Genomic DNA, 11,889 nt, shown 5'->3' with positions numbered 1-11,889 from the left:
GCACCCTCCCCTCTTTGGGGCACAAACTCACCAACCCTGAGGTCATGACCTGCATCAAAATCAAGAGTCAATGATACTGAACCAACTGAGCCACCTAAGCACCCCCTGCCTCTCATTTTGTAGATGAGGAAACAGGTCCCTGGACAGAAAAGGTTCTGGCAAAATAAGGCAGGAAATTTAGATTAAGCATTGGATCAGTAGAGATGAGATCAGAATTCAGGATTTAGGAAATAACTTTCTAGAAGGATAAAACAGCTATCTTTTTTGTAAAGAATACAAATGTGCAGGGTATGATTCTCAGTACCCAACTCAGGTATGCAATAAATACAATTTTACTTTCTATAGTACAACCCAATATTTATCCTGAACCTCATTCCATCAGAGTGGGTGAAAATGTACTATTAGACTTCCTTGGGGTTTCTCTCCCTACCCGACCCTAATTTCTGCTGCATTTCTTGGGTAAAGTGCTTGGGAACAGGGCCTATCTGGTTCCTGGTCATCAACCCACACAGGTTGCTGCAGAGGTTTTTACCTTTGTACTAGTGCAGCAGCTCTATATTTCATGCCATAGTTAAGGCACAAGAAAACTTTTGTCAGGCTAATGCTGAACTCTCTGCCTAGAAGAATAAGTTGCTAAGGATTTGGTCTGCATGGTATTGACGAACATAGGTTATTCATTCCCTTTCTGGCTCAGAGTCTCTCATAAGGTTGCAGTCAAATGTCAGCAGGAGTTGCAGTCATCCAAAGACTTGACTGGCGCTGGAGGAATTCCAAGGTGGCTCACACATAAAGCTGACAATTAGGTGCTAGCTGTTAGCTTGGAGGCCTGAGTTCCTCTGCATGTGGGGTCCTCCTTAAGGCTGCTCGAATGTCCTCACAGTATGAGAGCTGGCTTCTTTTCTTCTTTTTCTCTTTCAGAGTGAGAAATCACAGTGAAAAGGAGAGCTAGATGGAAACTCTCTTTACAACTTATCCCCATAAGTCACATAGCAATCACTTCCTCTAATGACAGCCTATTCCAAGGCTCCTGCTTTGGGTTGTGTGCCTCAGAGGGCCTCATACTTTAGAGGGCCTTCCTGAAAATTTTCTAGGTATCCCTTATGTGCCTGGAACCAGCCAGGGCCAGCAGTGCTATCAAAGCTGAGCCCAAACCAGGCCCTGAATGAGCTCTTGTCCCAGTTTCTCTCCTTCATGGAATTCCCCAATCCCAGGTTGCCTGAGGAACTCTGGAACTCATGTCTATAGGGTTATCCCAAGGCCCTGAGACCAGGTCTCAATTTTAAGAGAGCATCTTGATGAGCCAACTACTCTTACTGGCCAGTACAGTATTCCTTTTGGGGAATCAAGTGAGATTGAGTCTCCAGGTTGGCACTGACAAGCCTATTTGTGGTCGCATAGAAGATAAGTTCAGGCCTCTGGACTACAAACAGAACTTCACCAGCTCTTGGACTTGAGTCATGTGTGTGGGTCCCTGTGTTGATCCTCGCCTCTCAGTGTCTGACTGTGGAACTACCTATGGTCCACCAGAGGTAGAGTGGCAGCAGGCTACTTTTCTCCTGTACATCACCATATACCACCAGTCCCACTGCTTACCCCCCCCAACACTGGCACCCAGGGAAGGAACTCCATTCCCTCCAAGGACCCTGGACATAAATCAGGCAGTCATCTGAAAGTAGCCCCACCCTTCTCCTCCAATATCATTTCGAGGTGCTTTTGAGACTGTCACTTCAAAGTACCAACAGGCCCTTCCCAACTGATGTCTTCTTTTGCTTCTGAATGATGTCGTGATAAAATGCCCTCCCCGTGTCAGTCTTAAGTCATGCCATATGAAATATGCACAAATGGCATCATTCCTCTTGCTGCACCCATGGATCCCTAACATATATTCCCTGTTGGTGGTATGTGGAAGACAGCAATGAGGTCAACATTGAAAGAGATCACAGTCTGGGAATGCTGTGATTATAGTTTACAGAATACAAGAGAAGACATGGTTGGAAGAGGTATTGTTCCATGTTTACGGTATAAAATTCTGGACGAAAATTTAACATGACCATACAAAAAACTATTGTTCAAAATTTCCTGCATACTGTGGGTAAGACTTCCATTTCTGGTCATTATCAAGAGAGTACAGTAATAATCTTTGAGAGTCATGGGCAACATGATGAATGATAAGGTGTCATGAGTAATGATATAACCAGGAGTAAAATAAATAGTATAGAAGAACTACATCTTTATTGTTTCAATATAAAAAGTTTCCAAGGAGCCATGGTATTGTGTTAATAGTGTTACTACGTTTTCTCCTGGTAGGAGATATGAAATTAGCCAGGAAAGCATACTTGACAATAAAGAACATGAAGAAAACATGGAGGGGGAAGTAGGAAATAGGTGAAAGGGATTAAGAGGTACAAGCCCATAATCCTATTCATTAAACTGTACTGCCTCTCATTGTAAAATTGACATATATTGTTAATGTAATTTTGTAAAAGTGTGTGTGTGTGTGTGTGTGTTAATTTAATAAAATCTTTGAAAGAAAAGGACAGTTGTACCTGACTTTAAGCGCTAGGGACGTGTAAAATGGTGGGGAAGAAGGTGAGTAGATAGCAATAGATTATGCATTCCAGAAATTGGGAAGTAGGATGTGGCAGAGTTAAAGAGGAGATAGAAAGCAGGCTGAATTCCTCAGCCGAGGACAAGGGAGAAGAGAACAAAGGAGAGAGCAAGCTGGGAATGACCTGGGGCCCTTGGTCTAAATTCAACCTTAGGAGAGTCACTGTTTTCCTAACAAACAGAGATACACACGGCTTTCCTGAAGTCATTTTTTCTGTATCTCACACCTTTCCTTGTCTACTTTTACAACCTCAATACCTCATTCTGGTCTCAAATGCACTGACCTTGTTCGGCCCAGTGGTTATGAGAACATGCAGGTCACAGGAATGAAACACATTAAAATCCATACCATCACTTAGAAGTGTGTGTATTTAATACCCCATTTAAGATTCAAGAGGAGCCTTTTCACTTCCCAGATCTCATTTGCATATCCATTGACACCTGAAGGACAGGAATAAAGAAAATTGAATTTTCTTTTTCCAATCTCAGTATTATGGGCTATTATTACCGTCAACTGGCAAGAGAAAAAAAAAAAACTAAAAAATACAGCTTGCAGTATTTTTTAATATCAATTCAGCCCCTTCTAACTTTGGAAAGCATTGATAACAATAACAAGAGTATTAAAACCCTTATTCTTTTCAAATTAAATTTCACTTTGCATAATAACTCAGTAAGATGGTAATGCAGACCTTATCAGTCTCATTTTACAGATAAGAAAACTGAAACCCAGATTAACTTAGTTTCCTCAAAGAACTATCATAGATGCTTCATTCTTGGAAGTAATTAGCTCTTTCCATATCACTGTGGACCTTCAGTCTGAGTTTCAGATCAATTACTTCAGTATTTCCCAGCATTCTAATGTCCACATTCTTCTATTCTCTTACCATTTCCAAGTCCCAAACACTTGGCCGGCCTCTTCATCTACTTTCCCTGGTCCTGCTTCTGTCCTGTAGCATAGGTAGAAAATGTATCACACTTGTATAACAGTTGCTTATTTACTACATTGACTCCTGTATGGCTGTTCACAACTGATGATCCAAATCTTTTCTTCATCCTTAAGGCATTGATATAAGTTTTTTCCTTGCCTTATGGTGATGGTTTTCAAATAGGTCAACACATTCTTTGAGACTTCTCCCTTCAAGAGGTGGAGTCTAATTCTCCTCCCCTTCAGTGTGGGCTGGACTTAATGACTTGCTCCTAATAAATAAAGTGGAAATGATGAAGACCAGGGAGACTTTATCAAAAAAAGCACTGTGGCATCCTCTCTGCTCTCTCTCAGATCACTCATGACCAGCTGTCATGTCAGGAGGACACTCAAGCAGCTCTGTGGAAAGGCCCAGGTGGTGAGGAACTAAGGCCTTTTGCCAACAACTAGCAAGGAACTGAGGCTTCCTGCCAATAGCCATCTAAGTGAGGCTTCTTAAAAGCAGTCAAGATTTCTGGTGACTGGAGCCCCAGGCAGTAGATTTACTGCAACCTCTTGAGAGACCCTAAGCCAGAAGAACCCAGCTAAGCCTGTCCCAGATTCCTGATTCTTAGAAACTGTAAGATAATAAAGTTTTTGTTTGTTTGTTTGTTTCAAGCCTCAGAGTTTTTGGTAATTTGTTAGGCAGAAATATATAACTAATACTCTTACTCAATTCTTTCCTGATTGCAGCTGACAATGTGACAAAATTTGAGGGTTTCACAGCTTGGGCACATGAGGGCATTAACCCTTAGTGTAAAGAGGGAGCTAAACAGTGAGGAGATCCCATGGAAGGACTAGGCACATGACACTATTAGTGTTTTAAAACACTCTAGCTGATTAGTGGCAAATGGATTGTAAGGGAACAAGAATGGCATCCAAGAAGGGAGTCAGGCTATCAGAACAGAACAAAGGGCTTGGACGGGAGTGGCAACTTGTGAGGATGGAGTGAAGCCCATGGATACTTTCACCGAATGAAGAAGTTTGCATTTTGTGTATGTAGAGGACTGGGGCGGGGAAAACAATCTGGCTTCTGTCTGAAATCACTTTCTTCAGGGCACCAATGCCTTATAACTGCTAAATCTAAAAATCAAATGGCCTTCTTCTAATCTTTCTCCTTGAAACTACTACTTACTTTGGCTACGCTCCAGCACTACTTGGCTGTCCTTCACCTTCTCCTTCACTGCTCCATTTCCGCCTTTCTTCTTGATTCCTCCATAGCTATCAGCCTCATGTTGGGTGCAGAGATTACTTAAAAATAACAAAATCTTAAAAACAAGCAAACAAATAAACAAACAATGCCTTTCAAAGAGCATTAGTTCTTAACTTTGATGAAGCCAAATATGTCAATTCATTCTTTTACAGATCGTGTTTTTGGAATCATAGCTAATAAATTTTGCCTCACCCAGGTCACAGAAAAGGGCAAACAATAGCCTGAAGGAGCATACTAACAGCACCAAGACCAAAGACTAAACCAGCCACTGGGGCAGGCATTGGGAACAGTGAGTGGGGAAGGAGGAAAAGGCCCAGTTGCAGATGATAAGACTTTGGGTGGATTTCAGGCTAGCAGAGTGGTGGGTATGATTAGTTAGCATTCAGCATATATTCCTATCTCCTTATGATATGCAGAAGCTGAAAAGCTAAGGATTATGTTTGTCAGAATGCCTCCTAGCCAGTCAGATGTATTTGGATGAGGTTTAGAAGGCAGAAGTGAGACAAAGGCCATTGTACTGGTGCTTTGACTATTTCTCCTGGTCATGGAGATGTGATATATTTGTATAGCAGTGATTCAATGACGTCTCTAGCTTTGTAAATATTGAGAGGTGGTTGCATCAGAGTGTAGCAGCAGCAATGTCCCGATCATAGCTTCCAGATCCCTGGATCACACTTGTAGGTGTTCTTAAACCTAGTCATCAGTGGACACCTCCAGATACACCACTCTCCTGACTGGGGCAGAGATAGCAACTTTCTTGGCAGAGTTTCAGCCTCCAGTGGGCTCCTCTAGACTTTCCAGTTGATTTTGTAAGCACCTATCTCCTAGTATCCTTACAATACTTGGAGGGATTTTTGTTCTCTTCGTTGAACCCTGAGTGATACAAGCAGACAGATTGTATCTGGGAGGAGTGATAAAGAATAAAGGGATTGCCATTGTGTTGGAAGATTGAGACAATATATGAAGTCATTCATTTGTTCAGTGAGCATGTAACAGACATGAAGTGGGTGGTATTGCTAGGTACTAGGAATATCTACTTGCCCTGAAGGAGCTTACACAATTTGGTGATTTCATGATATGATGATGGAGATATGTTGAGACACTATGTGCTCACAGACATGTTCTCAATTAAACGTGGAAGTCATAAAAGAGGTGACCTGTAAGCTTTAATGGATGAGTAGGAATTAGCAAGCAAAGAGGGAGGGAAAGAGCATTCTGTCTGTAAAAGGGTAAATTATTAAGAAATACTTTTAAATATCTGTGTTCACACCCCACCCCTTCCCAGGAAAGGGAAGAAAGGAAATGTGTATTTCTCAAGACTTTAGAGGAGGAGGCTAGGGGTAATGTGGGAACTTCTTCAGTGGAAAGGGCACAGGTGGAGGCATGAGTTTGAAAACATTTTGACTAAGGAGGTAGAAGCGGTTGACCTAAGAGAGATTCTGGGCTTCCCTAGAGATTAAGGGTAAGGCATCCTCAAGCTGGCCTCAACTTTCCAATCTTCTTTACTCCCTTACCTCTCATAAGAGAATCAGAATGGCATGGGATTTCAAAGCCAAGGCCAGGTTCAGTGCCAGGGTCACCACTTACTAGCACATAGCTTTGAACATATTATTTAACTTCATTTAGTCTGTTTATTCATCTATGTAATGAGGATAATGATAATATCCCCCTCCTACAGTGTTGTAAAGATAAAATCAGATAATGGATGTGAAAAAAGTATTGTAAATTATAAAGCACTGTAAAATATTAGACACTATTATCTAATAGGTATAACTAAGTCTTCTTGATTCTGTCTCAAGTATATCTCTGTTATAGAATGAATTTTGTCCTCTCCAAATTCATATGTTGAAGCCTAACCCCCAACGTGACTGTATTTGGTGATAGGGCCTTTAAGGAGGCAGTCAAGGTTAAAGGAGGTCATTAGGGTGGGGCCTAATCCAATAGGACTGGTGTCCTACTAAGAAAAGGAAGAAAAACTACAACCCTCTTTCTCCGTGTGTGAAGAGAGGGGAGACCATATGAGCACATAGTGAGAAGGTGGCCATCGGCAAGTCAGGAAGGGAAGTCTCACCAGAAACCAATCTTGATGGTACTTTGATCTTGGACTTCTAGCTTTCAAGACTGTGAGAAAATAAATTTCTGTTGTTTATGGCACCCAATCTGTAGTATTTCGTTATGGCAACACAAGCAGGCTAATGTAATCTTTCCCTGCAACTTTATTTCTCTTCATTACCCCTGCCCTGATTTGGTCCAGGCCCTTCTGTTTTCCACATCAGCTCTGCAGACCTTTCTATCTTCTCAAATACTGATAAAGGAATCTTTTCAAAGATCATACTTAAAAACTGTCTAGGATACAGAACCATCTACAGCATAGGACAAATTTCTGAGCTGAGCACAAGGCTCCTCTTGAACTTGATTTCACGTGCATGACTAGTGTTGTCTTCTGTCCTCCTGCTACACACACGTCCTATGCTTCAGCCTCACTGAAATTCTTATCATGCTTAGACATCCGTGCCCCTTTTGGCCTGTACTTTTCCTCCTTCCTGAACCGCCTCTTTCCCTCCTGATCACCTTTTCATCCCACTGTCTTACCTTTCCATCTGGCACATCTATTCATCTTTCAGCCCTGGCTCAAGTGTCACCTTCTCCCTGAAGCCCCCCCTTTACAGCTCCATCCTCAGTTCTCTTGGGAACATTTTGTACACCCATCTGTTTCAACACGGATCACACTGTTTTGTAAATATTTTGAGACTCTTTCCTACTAGATTGTGAGCACCTGAAAGAAAGAGACCTAGTCATCATTGAATCTTCCTTCACGCTTATGAAACAAAGGAGGTACTGGATACATATGTTTTAAGTAAACAAAAAATCCCACAGTCCAGACAAGACACAGACACAAATTAAACAATAGAAAGCAGTAGAGGAACCACGAGTTATGAATCCGAGTATTCTGCATGGCCCCTAGCACAGTGTCTTGCATGTAGCAGACTCTCGGTAAATGTTGTTGAATTAAGTTCTAAGCGAAAAGTAGAGATAATAAGAGTTATGATCATTTAAATCTGGGAGAACTCCAGGATGGGACTTAAAACCTGGTATCTACCAATGTAACACCAACGACTCCATCTGATGCCTTCAAACTCAGTCCATATTCCTTCTCTCTACCTTGCCTCTCCTGCCTGTGAGCTCTTATTCATCTTTGTGTCTTGCATTCTTTCTCTATGTACTGGTATCTAGCCAGATGCTTTGCACATGATAGGCATCCAATAGATATTTGTTGCATTTGGTTAAAAACAAAAGATTGTGCTGACTCTGGGTGGGATGTGAATAGGCTGCGTAGAAGAAAGCAGAAATCTAAATCAGGGACACAGCAGGAGTGTGTTAATTCTCTGTTACTACTGTAACAGTTTACTGCAAATTTAGTGGCTTGAAACAACACAGATTTATCATCTTACAGTTCTAGACGTTAGAAGTCTGAAAACAGGTTTTATAGGGCTAAAATTAAAGTGCTAATAGGGCTGTGTTCCTTCCAGAGGCTTTAGGGAGAAATCTATTTCCTTGCCCTTTCCAGTTTCTAAAGGCTGCTGCACTCCTTGGCTTGTGGCCCTGCATTACTCCGACTTCTGCTTCTGTTGTCATGTCTCCTCCTGTTATTCTGACCCTTCTGCCTCCCTCTTAGAAGAACCCTTGTGATTGCATTGAGCTACTCTGATAACCCACAATAATTTTCCCAAGACCTGTAACTTGATCACATCTGCAAAGTCCCTTTTGCCATGTAAAATAACATATTCACATGTTCTAGAGATCAGGACATGGGCATGTGGGGGAGCCATTATTATGCTTAGCACAAAGAGCAAAGCTGAAGATATACAAATGTACAACTAATGTGTAGAGAGGGACCTTTCCAGCTGAAACAAAGGGTTCATAAAATATTAGAGCCAGGTAAGATAGGAAAAGTAGATTGAAGGGACATTGGGTTTTAGTGATGATATAGACCTATAGATCTGAATACCAGATTAAGTTTTAGCTTCATCTTATATAAAGTTAGAAAGCTTTGAAGGGGGTGAGCAGAGAGTTAATGAAAGCAGTAATATAGCAGACTCCAGAAGTCCCTAGAGTATGTAAATCTGGTGGTCAAGCAAAACTAAAAGTACAAGACTGGGGACCAAAAGACCACACCAGGGTAAATACACTGCTGTTTACCATCTAGAGTTCATCTAGAACTCTTCTGTTCTAGAAGAGTCTGCTACAGCAGTTGGGGAATTATGTGTTTGGGGTGGAGGGGGAGGAAAAGAGAGGATGAGATATGAGTTGATTGATTTGTCCAACCGTTTGGAAGAGGTTGGGCTTCACAGGAGAGTTTCAGTGGTCTGAAAAGACAGGGATTCCTCCACTTTTTGGTTGTTACTGACAGAAACTTAATGTAGGGGCACCTGGCTGGCTCAGTTGGTAGAACATGAAACTCTTGATCTCAGGGTTGCGAAGTCAAGCCCCAAGTTGAGTGTAGGAATTACTTAAAAATAAAATCTTAAAAAAAATAAACTTAATGCAGACTAATTTGCAAAAGATAATTTACCATCTTTAAATAGCATCTATATGCTGATGACTTCCAAAATGATGCTGCCAACCTAGATCTCCAGACTCATTTATATCCAATTGCCAAGTGGCTACCTCTACTTGGATGTCCAGTCAGCAAATCAAACTCATCATGGCCAATGCCTTGTTCCTAACCTTCCCTTTCCGGCTCTCCCTCAACAAATCTACTCCTTTCTCCATTTCAATTAATGAAGACTCCACCATCCCAGTTGCTCAGGTCAAATACTTTGGAATTTTTGGTGAATTTGGGTGAATTCTTTTATTCACTCTCCACAGTCAAACTGCCAAGCAATTCTATTGGCTCTACTTTCAAATCCATCAAGAATCTGACTATTTCTGGGGCACCTGGCTGGCTCAGTCAGTAGGGCATGCGACTCTTGATTTCAGGGTTGTGAGTTCAAGTCTCATGTTGGGCACGGAGCTTAATGTAATAAATAAATAAATAAATAAATAAATAAATAAATAAAGTTAGAGATAACTATGCTTGTATCTATAGACAAAATGTGGCAAGAAAAAAACATTTTTTTTAAAAAAGAATCTGATCATTCCTCTCCATCTGCACAGCTACCCTGGTTCAAACCACTAACATCTCTCACCTGTACTATTGTATTAGCCTCTTAACTGGTCTCCCTGCCCATGCCTCTATTCAGTTTCTTTTCTTTTCTTTTCTTTTTTTTTTTTTTTTTTAATGTTTACTTATTTTTGAGAGAGAGAGAGTGAACAGGAGAGGGGCAGAGAGAGGGAGGACAGAGGACCTGAAGCAGGCTCTAAGTTGACAACAGTGAACCTGATGTGGGGCTTGAACCCACAAATCATGAGATCATGACCTGAGCCGAAGTTAGACACTCAACTGACTGAGCCACCCAGGCACCCCATTCTGTTTTTTTTCAATGCAACAGCTATTATAATCCTGTTAAAACATAAGTTAGGGGGTGCCTGGGTGGCTCAGTCAGTTAGGAGGTGCCTGGGTGGCTCAGTCAGTTAAGTGTCCAACTCTTGATCTTGGCTAAGGTCATGATCTCACAGTTTATGAGATCCAGCCCTGTGTGAGTCTCTGAGCTGACAAGTGTGGATCCTGCTTGGGATTCTCTCTCTCCCTCTCTCTCTGCCCCTCCCCTGCTCATGCACACACACACTCTCTCTCTTTCAAAATAAATAAGTATTTAAAAAACCCACATAAGTTAGATAATATTATTCCTTTGCTCAAAGTCCTCCAATAGCTATCTATCCTACTTTGAGAAAAACCAAAGTCATTATGGTAGCCTACAATGGCCTGCACAGTATGATTTCTGGTTACTTTCTGACCTCATCTTTTACTCCTCTTTCTTCTGCTCATTGCACTCCAGCCACACTGGACTCCTTGCTGTTCTTCTAACACATGAGGCATAGTAGGCATTTACCATCCTCTCTGTCTGGATCATTCTTCTCCCAGATATCTACATGGCTTACTCCCTTACTTTCTTCAGATATTTCTCCAAATCCAAATGTCATCTTATTAATGAGGCCTTCTCTGACCATCCTATTTTAACCTTTCTTCCACCTCTATCCTTTTTAGTTTTATTTTTATTAACACTGATCCCTAACATCTGTACATTTTACTTCTTTAGTTGTAAATTTCAAAAGGGCCAGATATATGTTCTTTTTGTTCACGGATATATCTTCAATGTATAAAACAGTATCTAATATATAATAAGGCTTTCAATCAAAATTTGTTGAATAAATAAATGAAAAGTCAAGGTGATAACTCCAGGCATGGTTGGATTCAGGTTTTCAGCATGTTACTAGAACTATGTCTCTGTCTCTTAGCTTTGCTTTCCCCAGCAGGCGTGAGGTGTGATGGGTGATGGCATGATGGCCACCAGCAGCTCCAGATTTACATTCTAACAATCCAGTAGCCCTAATGGAGAGTATCTTTTTCCTGACTGTTCCAGTGAAAGCCTTGGAAATGAGCCTTATATTCTGGGTTTGGGTCAGGTCTAAAACAGTCTCTGACGATAGGGCAAGAAAATACTGTGGTAAGGCCTGGGTCATAGGGCCCCTTGGAAAGGGGGTGAAGTTCAGCTCTATTTGGACTGAGAACAGGGGACTGGGGGTTCCCTAAGAATAAAGGGGGTGCTTATTACTTGAAGAGGAGGGATGGAAGCTAGGCTAGCAGAAACAACAAATGTCCATCACATCATCAGTGATGACCGATCAGCAGACCTGGCCCAGAATAGCATTCTTCTGCACCTCCCTTTTCATGTCCAGTCAGATCAACCTCTGAACTTTTGTAAGACTCTCTCCTCCTAAATGCCTTTTCACCTGTCTCTGTCAGTTAAGGTCTTCCTCATCCCTCAGTGCCCAGTTCAAATAAGAGTCCCTGGAGATAACTCTCAACAGATGTGGTCTCTCCGTGTCCTGAGCATTCTAATTGTTTTAGCATCCTACTTCTCTTGTAGTTAGCTTTACACACTATGCCCTGTATTTTACTTATTTGTATACTTTACGAGCTCCTTGCGGGAAAGGGCCGGGT

The sequence above is a fragment of the Leopardus geoffroyi genome, chromosome B4, assembly GCF_018350155.1.
Source record: "Leopardus geoffroyi isolate Oge1 chromosome B4, O.geoffroyi_Oge1_pat1.0, whole genome shotgun sequence".
Lineage (NCBI taxonomy): Eukaryota > Metazoa > Chordata > Mammalia > Carnivora > Felidae > Leopardus > Leopardus geoffroyi.
Note: the sequence above shows the minus strand (reverse complement) of the source record.